The 16,255-nt window shown below is 41.0% G+C and overlaps 1 protein-coding gene across 2 annotated transcripts in view; it reads left to right on the top strand.

Moving 5' to 3' along the window:
- arhgef10la (Rho guanine nucleotide exchange factor (GEF) 10-like a) overlaps nt 1–16,255 on the top strand; it is a 167,089-nt gene that overhangs the window by 104,017 nt on the left and 46,817 nt on the right. The gene's annotated exons all lie outside the window — the stretch shown is intronic.

Raw genomic sequence — 16,255 nt, 5'->3', positions numbered from 1 at the left:
AAGCCCTAGGCTAGAGTCTGGAGTATACCAGCATTGTGCCAATGTGCAAACTTTCTTAGCTGCAGCCTAACAGCTCACAGTGTGAAAAGGGCTTGTATTAACCTGCTGTGGAGGACAAAATTGTTACTGTGAAGAAAGCCTGTGTTTCACTTTGACCAAATGTCTTTTATATGGATCATTATGAATAATTAACGTCAGAACAAAACAACATTTAGAACATTAATAAAGCATTAAACCACTATTTGGTATGTAACGATATACTGGAGTAATGGCGTCCTGAAAGGAGGATCAAGTCACGCTCCGTCTGTGTGTGTTGTAATCCAAGCTTTCCTCTCTGATGTAGTGGTAGCATGTGAGTCGTGTTTGGCTAGCTAATCACCGCTACACTGTGTTCATACGATGGTTACCGCCAGCTTACTGTACCCTCCGTTTTCCCACCACATTAACAATGTTAAGTCTGTCAGCACTGTTGCTGCTGTTAGCATCATTTGCTGTCTTTTTTTATAGAGGCATTTCCAGCATGTTGTTATTTATGGATTTATCTTTTTGTGTTTCTTATTGCTACGTTGGGTATAATGTTGATTTGTAATATGTAATATGTTGTATGCTGTATTTCTATGGCTGCAGCAGAGGTGTAGGGCCTGAGACAAATTTCACACAATGGGACAATAAAGTTAATCTTGATCTTGATCGTGATCTTGTTAGCCCCTGCTTCATCCACCTCCATGTTGAGAGGCACGTGCAGACCATCCTGGCTCAGACTCTGAACCACAGATTTGCTCTGAATGTTGTATACATCTCCTTTAAAATGTTTGAACTTTTCACACTTGTCTCATTCACTATTGATGGTCAGTGCAGCTCAGCTGGTATAGCTGATATAACAGTTAACTCTGGAAGACTGCAGCTTGACCTCGGTGTAAACTGTATGGAAAATTTTAATCTATAACATCTCCCGGTACCTATTGTCATATCGCCCAACCCTATCTGGTCACACGATAAAATAATACATGAAATGGAGAAAACGAATTAAATACTTAACAAACAAGTTAAAAATACTAATATGAAAATAAGGTGTATGTTGATTTGTGACTTAAAATGGTGAAGCACTGGTGAAGCACCTAGCATAATACTGTATGAAGGTATTCTGCTCCTTAATACTTCCGCTCCTATCAGTGTAATAAAATTGAATGCTCAACAGTAATACCATTACTAATAATAACTGATGAAGAATTTCAGAATAAATGATTGAATAAATGACATTTTTAGCTGGATCAACTAACTGCTGCTGTCAGATTGAAGTTTCAAATCACTGCATCTTATCTGAGCTGAGCTGAGTGTTGATACTCAGGAAGCAAAGTGCTTCCCTTTGGCTCAATCCGTCAAAGCGATTTGACTTTCACTGATGCTAAGTTCTCCTCTTAAGCAGCCATTAGTCCATAGTGCTGCTGGAATCTTTATTTTAATAAAGATTCTGTCGAAAGAGATCATAGTGCCATTTTACACAGTCGTTTCCCATTGAAGGCAATCAAAGCCCACTTGTCTCGCCCCCTAACAGCTAAAAATACATTGTCTCAGTGATGATCTCACTCAGAAATACCTGGACTGGTGGAATTACAAGGTGACACGAGAGCATCCCCTTAAGAAACCAGCTAAAGAATTTCGATCAATACAAGCTGTTAAGACCTAGAAGCCTCCAATAGATCAAATGGTCAGCACAGGTGAGAGATAGACTAAAAGGGTTTTAGAAGTCAGTGGAAATGGTATAAAATCAATTTGCAGGGGCTGAAAGATGATATTTCCAACCACATTTTCTATCGCTGTAATGTGGTTACGGGTCTGACTGAGCAAGGTGGGTGGTGGGGGGAGTCAAATTACCATGGCCACCAGGGGAGGATGTTATAAAGTGATCATGCAATTATCTTAATGGCTGTGGGACACCCAAGCATAAATCAATGTTCCAACATTAGATTAAGACCTATACGCCAACCCATAGTCTGCTAGCCACGCGGACGAGATAGGAAAGTGAGGTGAAACAGCAGCTGGAAGTGCGGGAAGTGTAGCTTTGACACGGTAGGGGGGATTTCCCAAAAGATCTCGCCGACGTTCCGGAGTAGTCTGCCAAAGTGTGTTACACCTGGCTGGAAGCGGAGCCAAGTCAATTAATGTATTTTGAGCCAGTGGGACCCCGCGGTCTCTGAGGATGTGCTCATATTCTCCACTTCTCGCACAAACAAATGAAGCACCTGAGCACGCCAGTGAAGGGCATGGCCGCCACGTCAGTCACGAGAGTGGTTTACCATGAAATTGTTTCAAGTGGCTTCATTTTCTGACAGCATGTGTGTTTTCATATTAATTTCATTTTGCTGTAAAGACCTGTGATTGTCGCTCATGTTATTAAAGTGGGATCTTAGAAAGGGAAACATTCGTGCTGGCATTGCTGTGTATGCATGTCGATGTTAGTTTTCCTGCATCAGTGTTTGTGCTTGAGTAGCATCTTTCTCTGTATGTGTTTGACCGTGCACTTCTGTGCATCACAAGAATGGCTATGTGATAGCAATGGAGGCCTAGGTATCAGAAAGCTGAAGAGGTAAGCAGTAGTATTTCTTTCCCTTTTTTGACTAAAGAGAAGGTAGCATTAAATGGAGTGACTTTAAGTCCTTCATGCAGAGCAGACTGTGATTAGGGGCTTAACTCAGCAGCAGCCCCCCTCTCCCTCTCTGTGTCTCCATCTTTGCCTCAGCCACTGCCTCTGGGACACACACGCCTCTCTGTGCCAAAGCTCCGCAGCATCTCTTTCTCCAGCTCTTGCAGCTTCTCTTGGCAGTCTGAGTTACAGTGAGTAGAAAGGATGAAGAAAAGGAGGCAAAAAAAAAGAAATCCCAGATTAAAAGAGATGTGGCCGAAGGGGCTGAAGCCATTTCCTACAGAAAATAAAGTTCTAAAGCAGCGTAGCATGAACAACACGCACAGGTCACCTAAGGGAGCTCAACCCACTGCTGGCTGTGTGCAGCTCTGTGCGCCCCGGTCCACTCGATGGGAGCTGGAGAGGGCTACTGGGCGAACTCGTTAGGCACCGGAGATAAACCTTATCGCAAGTCTGCTGAGTGAGAACAGCAGGGGCAGACTGACTCCTCTCAATTTATCTCTTTCATTTTCTCCCTCTCTTTCTCTCTCTCTCTCTCTCTCACACACACACACACACACACACACAAAATCAGATGTTATCTTGGTTAATAGACAAACCACATTCTGATGGTCCTTGTTGTTTAAAGAGTCCGTGCACGCTCCGTTTCGTTGCCCTCTCTGCCATTTTGAAAGATGAAACAGAGCGGGTTTGGCAGTTGGCCCAAAGGGAGGGTGTGAGGTAGTTGGGTTAAGGGATTAATAGGAGATACTATAGCAGAAAGGGTAACAGCTGAACCAGGAGAATCAGCTGTTAAATGGAACATGTCATACCATTTTCTGCACAAGTGCTATGTTGGTGCATAGTGTCAGTTTTTTGCCTTTAATTATTAAAGATGAATGGATGAAATATCAGCTCAGACTTTGACTGAATCTTTGACTGAAATTTTATACAGAAATCACATTTAGAAAGTACTAGTATGTGATGCTAGCACTGTGCCAAAATGAACCAGTGCTAAAATATTTTTTAAAATGTTTGATTTGGACAATTGACAGCAAGAAAAATCCTGCTCAGCCCTGGTATTAACATCTGTCTTGGGTGGTCAGATCATAAAACGAAATTTCATGTCTGTCTGTTCACTCCTGACATTAGAATGTGTCCCCATATTCATCTCGAGTGATCATATGTGATCGGATCTCACTTCCCTGCTGTATATGCAAATAAACACGTACATCATGTCCATTTGCAAAGACTGAATGAGTTGTTGTTGGTAATTGGTGAGAAGTTTGTTGTGCTACACAGACACTTACAGCCGTGTTTCGCTGGCCTGGGGGTTCCCAACTGGTCCAACCCAAGGGTCCAGATTTCTCCTTAGTTCAAGGTCCACACAGTTTAATATATTCAGTGTCATACTTGTGTTTGGCCACGTCTTCAAGCTAGTTTGCTGTCTCCGTCAAGTAGCTGTCTCTTAGTTACTCACTGTACAGTAGGAAACTGCACTTTAAATGTGTCAGAAATTCACTGTACTTCACTTTTTTTTTAGAAACTTGATAAGTTTGCCAGTCACTTTCGGTCCATTCAGAATTGACCACCAGTTGGGAACTACCGTCATGGACCCCTTGTTAAAGACACATGTTGTAACAGCAGCAACAGAAAGTTTGAGTCAGATAAGCAAGGATAGGTGAGTAAGCAGTTCTTCATCTTGCCCAGGACACAATAGTGAACACACTGTTGAAAGAATGTGGCCATATGTGGCCCAGGCCACCTCAGAGTCTGGGCTAAGCAATCAAATCTCAAGAGGCATTGATGGACATTGGCTGCATTCACACCTGTACTTAGCTGTCCATTTGTGATCCCATTGCCCAAGCACCTGGTATGTTAACACCAGGTGGAAACAGGGCCTTTGTCGTCCACTATTTTGCCAATGGATTAATTGTTTGAGTCATTTGTAAATGAAAATTGCCAAATTTTAGCTAGTTCCATCTTTTTAAAATCGGAGTATTTACTGGATAATTGTTTCGGGCTACAGGTTGAACAAAACAAGCAATTTGAAGATCAGACCTTGGGCTCTGGTAATCTGCCATGTTTACTTTTTCATTATTTTCTGACATTTCATCCACAATAAAAATATCATTTAGTTTAAGTCCGAAAATGAACACTTAGCTTTTCATTTTGAAACTCCCTGTCCTAGAAGTAGCAGCCAAATCTAAGAATATTTTCTTTTCTTGCACTACAAACTTTAACAGAGGCATTTCGTTGGCATGGATTGTAATGATATTCATTTGCAGTCTTAGAACTTAACTAAGCCGTTCCTCTCATCTGTTCCTCCGTTTGACTGTTTGCACCCGTGTCTCAGCTGTTTCTTTAAGTTCTGTCCAGCAGACTGTGTTAATGTGAAGCCTTGAGACCAATAATGGATGTATTTATGAAACCGAATGATCAGACAGCACAGCAAGCTGTATAACAAGTGGCATTCGATGGTTTCACTGAATGGAACTGAAGGGCTTAAATTACGTGCCTGTCCCTATCTAGGACACATATTTTCTTGTGCGCTGTCTTTCTGTATAAGCGCTCATTCAGCAAAGCTTTGAAGAAGATCAATGTCTGGTCCCTGTCCTGATCTAAACACTCTCTAAAAGGTGCATGTACATACTGTATGTGCAGTATTTTACGGTGCGGGGGGACAGGAATCCCTCGGCCGCGTAATGATTCACAAACTCCTCACATCTCCTCCAGTAGGAAAGCACCTCTTCCTCTGCAACTCTAAAAGGTTCTTAAAGATCCGAGGCTACAAAGACTTTCGAAATAGTAAAGGGACATGTTTCCAGACTCCGTTTATGAGGCATTAGGCTAGGACAGGGTTGAGGATGGCTGCTATGCCAGAGCTCTTATAATACCTTGGGGGATTTCATCATGTATGCTTTGAAGTGCAGAATGACAAACTGGAAAAGGGCTTGGGCTGCATCAGGGTTAGCTTCCTTTCTCTTTTTCTGAGAGGATTAGCTTCTGTGTCTCAGCTCAGAAAACCGCAAAGCCTGGTCACATCTCACCCTTCATACACTCCCCACTAGTTTACATAGATCACACAGATCACCATTATTATTTATTTATGGACTTGTGTGTGTCTTTTTCTTCTTCGGAGTGGGTGTGAAATCCATTAAACTTGTTATAGGTCATTTCTGTCTTTGTCATCTGGTGAAATCACGCTGTACCGGGTCACGGGGGTCTGCGCTTGTTTACTGAGCTAGCCGTTGCTTTTGGGGCATGTTGTGCATGTCCCCCTCACTCGCTGTGTCATCCATCTTCCCTGCTGATGGAGTGATAAGAGAGCAGCACTGTGCGTTCAGCTAGCCACATGAAAGTGGCTGCATGCACAGAAAATCAGCTTGTGGAGCGGCATCACTGGCGGAAGCAAATACACTGCATTCATGGTTAACGTACATGATGACCCAATGGCCTATACAGCTAAGATGAGGAAAAGGGCTCAGTGTGAAGGCTGTGTGTTTGTGTGTGCATATGTAGCACACCATAGATGAGATACTATAAAATATGGATTAAAAAGGAGAAGGACAGTGTGAAAAGGTGGCTTTTACCTGATGCAACGCCTTTCTGATGATTTATTTCCTCTCCCCCACTCTGGCCTGTTTTTTTATTCAAATTTTTTTAGGTAAAGTCATCAAGTTGACACCTTACGCAACGCTTCCTCCTCTATTTTTCTTGAAGGTCGTTTGCTACCTTTCAGAGTAGCAGATATCAGCTACCTCTCTGATTTGTCGAGAATAGATGCCACAGCATGGATTAAAAGCTCGTTCTAACCACCGCTCCACCGGGGCGTAGCAGCTCCCTTTCTAACTCTGCAGTAATATCCTTCCTGCAAACAGAAAAACACAAACAGTGGGATGCGCCTGTGCTTGAGACTGTTTGGAGAGAGCACAGCGTTTTCTCTTAGACCTGAACCTCCATAAGATCAGCTTCTTTTTTCCTTGTGTATTGCTTATCAGAAGCCTGGGATAATCTACAGCAGGCAGGATTTTCTGTGATTATCAGGGTCAAATGAATCATGATGATGACCAACAATGCTGACTGTGCCATGCTCTGTTTGGCCTCATCATCATTTTCACAAATGATGCTCAAATCTTGCCAGTGTGCCATCAGTGTATACCCATCAGCTAATTAATTTAGGGGACATGTTAAAATTGTGTTTTCTACTTCGCTTTAATTTAAACCCACAAAGTGATGAGTGTTCATCAACAGAACAGGAGTTTCTGCACAATGTTTGGTTTCTTTTGCATGGTTGCATTTTGACACAAGATTTTGGCTCCTAGATTATTGCCAAAATCATAACCACTTGTTTTGGTCAGTATTTAGATAATTATTATTTAACACAGCTTTGTGAACATCATAAATGTATTGAAGTTAGAATAAAACTTGTCTTATTAAGAGTGGATTTTCTTAAGCTTTAAGTAAAATTCAACTGTAGGCGGCTCATTGGCCATTATTGCTACTGCTGCAGTTAAAGCTGTCAAATTCTGGCATATTGTTGATATGAAAACAAATAAATGAATAACACAAATGTAAGTAATGTAGTATATTCCTCCAGGATAAGACTCTGACCTGTTGATATTCCTGAACTAAAGCTTGGGCTTAATTTTTTTTTTAAAGAGCAAGCACAACTGACTGACTAAAATGCACATGTGAAAGGAAATAGTAGAGGAGCTCAAGCACTTTGACCACGTGCTTTAATTTGGTATTCTTTACAATGTTCAGTATATTGTTGTGTGGTCAGATATCTGCAGCGATAAACATTCTGTAGCATTAGTTATTACTTTGGCACAGTCTGAATCTGTGTTCAAGAATAATTTTTGACTCACCGGCCAAGGGGACTTGTACTGTAGATGAAAAAATCCATCGACAAGGCATCCTCCCAAAATGATAAATGGTCTTTTGGTGTCAAATACAGTATACATTAGTTTTAGTACATTCCATTGAGATAATAATAATTATTATTTTATATTTTATTTAACCTTTATTGAACCAGAGAAACCTCTTGAGATCTAAAATCTTTTCTCAAGGATGTCTTGGCCTTGACAGGCAGCAACATACGCTACAGACAACATAGGACAAAAATACAGGATAGAAATATACAGCTCTACAAGAATCAGTACAAAAATTCAAAATGAGATTACTACTAAGAAAAGCCAAAAAGTATGTTAATATATACTAGAAGTGAACCATAAAAATGCAGAAAAAGTCAACTGCACATGGCTACAAAGACCAGCTAAGGTGCACCCTGACACTGGCATATAGAAGATGGTGTACAAAAATCCTGCAACAGTGCTTTGAAGCAGCCGAGGGGAACCAATCAGAGCAACTGTAAGTCCTTCTGCAGAAGATTCCACATATAAGGAGCTGCTTACATAAATGCACGCTTGCCATACTCTGTATGGACCCTCGGTACAGACAATAAAAACATGATCTGTGAACCGAGAGCATAACCATTTTCAAAGTTTTGCTTAATGGAAATGTGGAATACAAACTTAAAGAAGAGGCCAGAGCAAACCTTGAGGCAAAATAATTTTGATATATTGATCAGTGGTTAACCAGTTCAAGCCTGAATACAGCTCAAGAAGTCTTAATCTCAAAATTCTACTGTTTTTATATTGTTACATTAATCGACACATTGGGGTGATGCTGTCATGAATCAAATGTTAGCAGCCATCCTGAGAGCTCCGCCTCATAATGTGATGAGAGCTCAAAACGCTGTACCTGCAGCGGTTATGGTGGCAGCGGGTTATTCTTTTTTAGAAAAAAAGAGGGTTTGAAAATGATCTAAAGCTAGGAAGAAAGTTGCCAAGTTGGCAACACTGCGCACGGCGCTGTGAAGTAAGGAGGTATGCTGGATTTGTAACAGGTGTTGTCACAATACTGGTTATTCTAATTTTGATGCAGTATCTTGAAAAATATTGGTATTTGTTACCTACATCTTTTTCCAGCCTGTAGAATATAACACGCCCACTGATGTTGTCACGGTTCGCACTTCAGGTCAAGAAAAACCTGCTATTTTTTGGTTCCAACCGAGAACCATATTTTCAGGTTCTGAAAAGATTTATATTTGCTTGAAATGCTCTGAATGGTTAAATATTAAGTGGTAGAACCAGAACTGGTTCCATGTTGGTGGAAAAGGGGGCATTTGAGTAAAGGATGAACTGACAAGAATTTGGTGGTGAAACGTTAAGGTCACTGTGACCTCATCCATTCCATACTTGTGAAGGCAGTATCTCAAAAACACCTTGAGGGGAATTTTTCTAATTTGGCACAAACGTCCACTTGGATTCAAGGACGAATTGATTTGAATTTGGTGGTCAAAGGTGAAAGGTCAAGGTCACTGTGACCTCACAAAACACATTTTTCACCATGACTCAAGAGTTTATAATTATGACAACATTTCACAAAAAAATCTAAAGGATAAAATGTGAAGTGATGACATTTGTGACATCATAATGTTTCCCAGAAACACTTTCTAGCCATTAGTCATTGTCATATCTCAGGACCAGAAGGGAAACATTTGGTCAGATACTGAATTGGTGACACTGATCTTGGGTGCTGTGCTGATTGTATAGATCTTCTGTGTGAAGATGTGTGTGAAGCATCCATAATTTTACAGACATGGATGTAAACTGTAAGCACAACTCGAGGGGTTTACAGAGTCATACAATCGTGAGGCTGTGATTCAAGTTTACATCAATGAAAGTAATAGTCTCCTTGCTGTAGTGCACATGATCAAAAGCCTCTGAGATTGTCACTCATTAAAAATGCAATAAATTTGCAAGTGAAACACAAAACAAAATAATGCAGCAAAAGCCTATACACAGCCGTAAGAAATGAGATGAAGACAGCACTGTGAGTGAGTGAGAGGAGGCAGGGCTATAGGGACACCGTGTGTGTGTGTGTGTGTGTGTGTGTGTGTGTGTGTGAACTCGTTATCTGAGAAAAGAGAGAGCACCAAAGTAGTATCAAAGATATGGATACTATGGGAAAAAAAACACTGAAACCTGTTTGAGTAAAAAAAGAAAAAGAAAAAAATGACAACACTGTTTACACAAGCCAAAACTGGAGCATCATTGCAAAACAGAATGTCAACAGGTACGTGGTCTGCAATATTAAATTCAGAGATACTAACACATTTCCATGTTCTGTAAAACTGCTCTGATGGGTTTTGGCAAGGTTTACTCTGCAGAGATATATTCAGCATAACATATCTCCTGATCAATTTTTATTTGATGAACTGTGCTTGTTGAAATGCACCGAGACCTGCACTTAACCTGAAATGTAGTTGTACATTTTGGAGCCACTTTTAGACTTAGAAGCTTTGTAAACATGTACCACAGCTCTCTCCCACAAAAACAGACCATTTATGTCTATCCTCTGAGTTCAAAGAGGGACGACAAGCTTTTGGCTTGCACAATATGAGAATGCAGGAGGAATTGTCAATCTAATTTCTCTGTGTGAAGCTAGATCACAACAGACCTGTCGCTGGAGCTGATACGGCCCTGGCCCTTCTGGTCAGCGTGGCTCAGTGCCGCGAAACCCAACTGCAGACACACCAAACGTGTCACTGTCACAAATACAGGGGGCAGTGACAGCACACAAGCTCTGACTGCTTAACACTCCCGATCAAAGAGAACCTCTTGCTGAGGTCAGGGCAGAAGTCAAACTTTGGCATTTGCAGAGAACAACTCTGAGAGAGTTGTGACAGTTTCCAGCATCCTGGCTAATGTAACGGGAGAGTACAGAGGTCAGGCTTTATTCTTTGTAGATCTGGATCTCTCCTCTGCCCCGACTAAGCAGCATCAGCAGTCAACTTTATTGAACTCAAGTAATGGTTCGAAGGTACTTTCAAGGCTGAAGCAGCAACCCCAGCTGTGCCACCTTCCTTTGCGATAAGTCTTATGTCAGCAGCAAACACAGATGCAAGGACCACAAAGGCAGAAATGGAGTTGTGGTGGGTGGGCACTCCTGGTGTGATTTTTGACGTGTGTTGTTATTAACAGTAGGTGGCTGTAAAGGTGTGCATTTCATATTTTTTAAATGTGAAGACTAGAAAATTCACCCGAACCCACAAAGAGTTCAAAGCTTCTTAGATATGTTGAATTTATGATCTTATAGTGTATGACACAAACTTTTTAGTGCTTAAAAAGATTTATTTTATAGTAGATGATGTTACTAATAACATCACAGCAAAGAGGAATTATGTTAAATACATAGATTTATATATAAATACACAATAAAACATATGTGTCTCAACAAATTCAAAAAATTGGCTACACACAGGACGAGCCAACCTCCTCACTTATTGTTGCCATGCATTATAGGTTCTGTTTTAGTGTCTGTACTGCTCAGAGCGCATATATCACAAGATTGGACATCAAGAAGCACAACAACTTTTCTGCCATTTCTGTGGTGGCCTTTTTATCTGTCTGTAAAGGTATGCCTTTCCTTGCTTTGATCACTAGAGACATACTAGAGACATACTCTGTACACACGGCGTAAGGTTCATAACCGGTGATCCTTACAGCACCCACCACTGCCATCTTTACCAAAAGGTTGTCTGGCTACATTTGGCCGTGTGGCTGGACCATTCATTTGTAAAGCTTTGATAAAGATGCTTCTCTTTTAACTCTGAACTCACATTACCTTGCTAGTCGGTCACAGAATAGGTTGTGGCTCCATGTTACCTTAATCAGAACTAAACTCTGAATAATGTCAGTGTCGTACGGTGCACCTTATACATGGAATAATCAGCAAAATGCCTTTAACAGGGACACTGTGCTGCCATTCTGGCTCTAAAAATGCCTTGTTTTAAATCTTGTTTTAACTAACTATCAGTGCTATTCAATAGTATGTCTATTATCTTGTACATCATGCATACAACTTTTAGCTATTACATATTGTTGCTGCTGTTTTGTATGATTTTAATTTCTATTTTATGTGGTTTGCATAGTGGTTGTCTTACTTAAGGTTTGCTTACTGTTTTTTGGATGTATTGATGTTGATTCCCTGAGTCTTAGATAAAGGTCTGATATTATAAATGGCTGCAGACAGCAAAGCCTACTTCTCCCTAGCATTTATTGGCCAGGACAGCAGTACAGGTTGTGCTGCCTGAGTAGTCAGCAAAGTTGCTGTGTGTATTGAAATGAATTGTGCAAATACCCAAGAGGCTGTGTTAGCATCAGCATGCTAATGTAGTCATGTCATCATTACATCCCGTGTACCTAAGCTTTTAATTAATTTACTAAACAGCTGGAACAGGAATGGTGAAAAGGATTTGGGATTTTTAATTTGCTGCTGTAATGACAGGATCAAGGTGTTTTTTTAACCGCTGAGTCTGGTTTTCACAGTTCGGCTGTACTAAAGAGACTCATTTACTGCATGTAAGTTCGGTTGTCTTACAATAATTGACATGGTAATTACACTGTAGTTACATGCTTTGTGTTGCTCACCCTGTTGAGTGCCACAGCACACATGAGTCTGACTTCCACACTGTGCATATCTTTTCCTTTCATTACTCCCCTTGCCGATAGAGGGCAGTGCAGCGCCTGTATATACATGAACAGGGTAGACACACCCACCGCCTGACAGCGAGGTCATTTGCAAAGGCCCTGATCTGTTGCTGTGACAGTTAACATACTAATTACAGAGAATCATAGACATTCTAGCAGTGCCTCAGAGTAGAGTCCTCCTTCTCTGGCCCTGGGTTTCTGCTCACTCTGTACTTGTCAAGATAGCATGCAGGAACAAATTATGTACCCAGAAGGGAAATCCTGCAGATCTGCTAAATGTGCTAATTCGGTCACATTCTTCCTCTGTGATTATACATCAATGTGGAGAGGACGATAGACAAAAACTGCATCAATTCAAAAGGAAAGGGAAGAAAGCCCTCTCTCCTCTTTGATTTCCTATTGTGCCAAAGCAATCCTGTCTCTAGCAGTGATATGTTCTCTCCTTATTCTCTGCTCTGCTAATTAGTCTTCCTGCTACTTGCTTTCAAGACATGGACAACTACCACTCTGAATGCTGCTTAATTTGTTGTTGGTCGCCAGTGTTGGGAGATTTAAGGACAGGTTTTCTTTACCCTCTGCTCTCTTGTAAAGCAGGTGCAAATATGAACTTTTACACAATTAAGAAAGTGTTTTCACCCAATTGACCTGATGTATGTTGAAACTATTGAGTTGACCTGATCTTTGCCTTTTCAATTCTGTCATAATATGGTTGGTTCGCACAAAACGGTTAAAGAAGTTGTCACTCATTCTTTTGAAACTGGCAATATATAAGACCAGAGAAAACAGAGGCAAAGGACTGTGGCATTTGCTTTGGCACAAGAAGAAGAAAACCTACCATTACAATGTATTGTAGTGCCGTCAATATATGTGACAGTGCTGTATGCAGGAAGGCCAAACATGTAATTGCAGATGCCCCACTTCCATTACACTCAGAGTTTGAGCTGCTCTTGTCTGGGCATCGATTTAAGGTCCCAAGAACCCGTCGGAACATATATAAGTAGTCCTTTATTCTCAATGCCGCACAGGCAGTGGGCACAGAACGACTGTATCAGGGAACAAGATGTGCTGTCTTGTACTATTTATATAGCTTATTGCTATGTAACACTGTATTTTACACTTCAAGTCACATTCACCCATTCACACACATTCTACACTGGTGGCCGAGGCTACCATACAAGATGCTACCTTCTATTCAGTTCTTAACACACTCACATATCGGGAGCAATTCGGGGTTCAGTACCTTGATCAAGTTTACCACAGTTATTTTACACATACTGCCCCCACTGTTATGATACAAAGCTGGTTGAAAATTGGGAAAGACTCCTTTAAATCATGCCTAAACCAGGAATAATTAGTTATGAAATATCAAAATACAGGCTTGAAACAATGGGCCTAAAGTGCGGGTGGGTAAACAATCAGATCAGTATTTGTGAAACAGTTGTGATTTGTGTTCGTCTCATGTTATGCCAAACAGGCCACCACAGAATTAGGAGCCAAGGATTGTAAGGGGCAGATTCAAATTTGGGAGGTGCTCCTTGATGTGCAGAGCTTTCTTGGCAAAAGTAGCTGCAACCACCACATGGCTAGGACTGAGCTGGCACCAGAGCTCCCTTTGTTCTGCATTTCCTGCCATCTGATATTAAGGATTATAGAAAGCCTTTTCCACTCTTGTGCCCAGGGTTTCATCTTGTACCCCATGTTGACAAACAGTTGTGTCAGTTTCTGTCTTTGAGGTGGGTAAAGATCGCTCATCCAAAGCTTGTCTGGGCCCTGTGCGGATGTCTCCTGTCTCTGGCAAAAAGAGAAGTGAAGATGGAGGAAGTGATTGACTACACAGAGAAGTTTTGGCCCGTAGTCCTCTTTTGAACCCATTAATGCAGGGGCAGTACGCTGCTTTCATCCAGAGTTGGAACTGCCATGGCCGCAGGAGTCAGCGGTGTGTGTGGATGTGTGTGTGGATGTGTGTGTGTGTGTGTGTGTGTGTGTGTGTGTGAAGAGGGGGCATAGCGACACAGCGAATTTGCATCACATTTGTTGGGCGTGTTGCAATCGTTCAGCTAGGAGCAGTGAAGGACACGAGGAAGAAAATCTCAGTCGAGTCATGAATATGAGTTTGTGATGTCCTACCAATGTCAGGCTGTGGCTCTGAGCAGCGATATGCAAAACCACTCTCCAACTTCATTCCACTTATTGCTGATATGATCTGTGGCATAGCCAGGGGAGACAGAGAATCGTTACTGTACAGACAGTGGTTATTAAATTGAAGGAAATGTCCTGAGCTGATATTAATAATAAGCTGATGCCGCAAGTCCTAACCACCTCTAAAGGACCTGATAGAGGCCTATCAAGAGTTAAAAGTCAGACTGTCTACTCAGCCCTCTCGTGCAGATGGTTTAATCTTATTGTCTTCAAATGACTTTGAATATTCTGAACGTAACACAGGCCTGCAAGCACAGCAGGTGGTTGGCCCTTTGATCTCCGCGTGTAGATGCTGGTGGAATTTAAATCACAGGGTGACATCGAGCTCATGAAATCATAACATGAAAAGCAAGTTCCAACTTTGATCCTGTTGTCCTTTTGTATTAGGTTCATTATGAGAGTATGATGTATTGGAAAACAGATAATGAGCAAACAACATTTTGCCATCACTGTATGAGTGTGTCCACAGACAATATGTGCGTGTGTGGGCTTTTATAGCATATTGTACACAGTATATACACTCAGCTGTCAACTGTATGATGATTTTAAACGATGCAGTGTGTGGTGCTGCTGTACTGTATTGCAATATGCAGAGAGGTGTCTCTGTTATTTAGACTACCCTCATTGATATGAATATAGTTGCCTAAATATAACTAAAACCTGTCAGTATGTCACAATACAACTCAAACTGCTGCCTCCCAAATTACCATATCGACGACACTCTGAAACAAAGGACGTATAAAATACATGTATAAAATAAATGTCTGTCAGTGTGTCAGCCCAGTAGCCACAGCGAAATGTTGGCATTGTACGTTTCTGCAAATCATAGATACGTGCAATTTGTACGTTTCACATGTACCGTATCAACATCTCTACAGTAACGTAGCTCACATTACATGTATATGAGCTCATTGTCATCGGGAGGAAGAGGGGATTGTGGATGGCTTGAAACATAGGCGTCATGGGTGCCAAGCAGCAGACCACTGTTCAAGACCAACAAACAAATCTAGGTGTTTTTTAGCAAGACATCAGGACATTTCCAGCTGTTGTGGCGACAAAACCGGGTATTTTAAGCTAAAACATGATTTTTTTTTTTTTACTAACCACAACCAAGTGTTTTTTGCGCCTAAACATAACCACATCTTAACCACAGCGTCTTTAAAATGTAAAGAAGTGCAAAGTTTTAACATATCCCATATATATGAAACATACAAATGTCCGTTGTTTGCATAAATTTGCATACGCCAACATTCATTCTGGTGATTGGGTTAAATATGTATCGGTCACTGGCACCATTATATAAGGGTGGCAATCACCAGAGGATCCACAATATGATATTATCATGATACTTAAGTCATGATACAATATTATTGCGTTTTGAAATATGTTGCAATATGCTGAGTAGTGCAATAAAATACATTATATATATATATATATATATATATATCAGTAGATAGATAGATAGATCATTCCCAAATGTGCACAATTCATTCTAGTGTTTCAGTTGTCCAACATATATACTTTGTATTGTGCTCTCAAAAATTCCCACCGTGGAACAAAAAACAAGATGTCGTTCACTCCTTAATACCAGAAACCCACAATTGAATATTTAGTCTTTGATGGATATCTGAAATCATCTTCATGCAACACCACACCTGTGAAATCATAATGATGCAAGTGTCCGAAATCCTAATTTATGACTAACTGTAGAGCGGTGCTTCCTAATCTCTTTGTCTGGATAAAGGAGTGGGTTCAGACACAGCTGTAGTCATATAAATTTACCTTGTACGTTAGAGGATCGTTTTGCTGTCTGCCGAGAGGCAAAATTAAAATGTTGAAGAATTAAAGTGAATATGTCGGTGTGTCATTGAGA

Source organism: Epinephelus moara, chromosome 24 (assembly GCF_006386435.1).
Source record: "Epinephelus moara isolate mb chromosome 24, YSFRI_EMoa_1.0, whole genome shotgun sequence".
NCBI lineage: Eukaryota > Metazoa > Chordata > Actinopteri > Perciformes > Serranidae > Epinephelus > Epinephelus moara.
The sequence above is the reverse complement of the archived record's forward strand: the minus strand, read 5'-3'. Positions and strand labels throughout refer to the sequence as shown.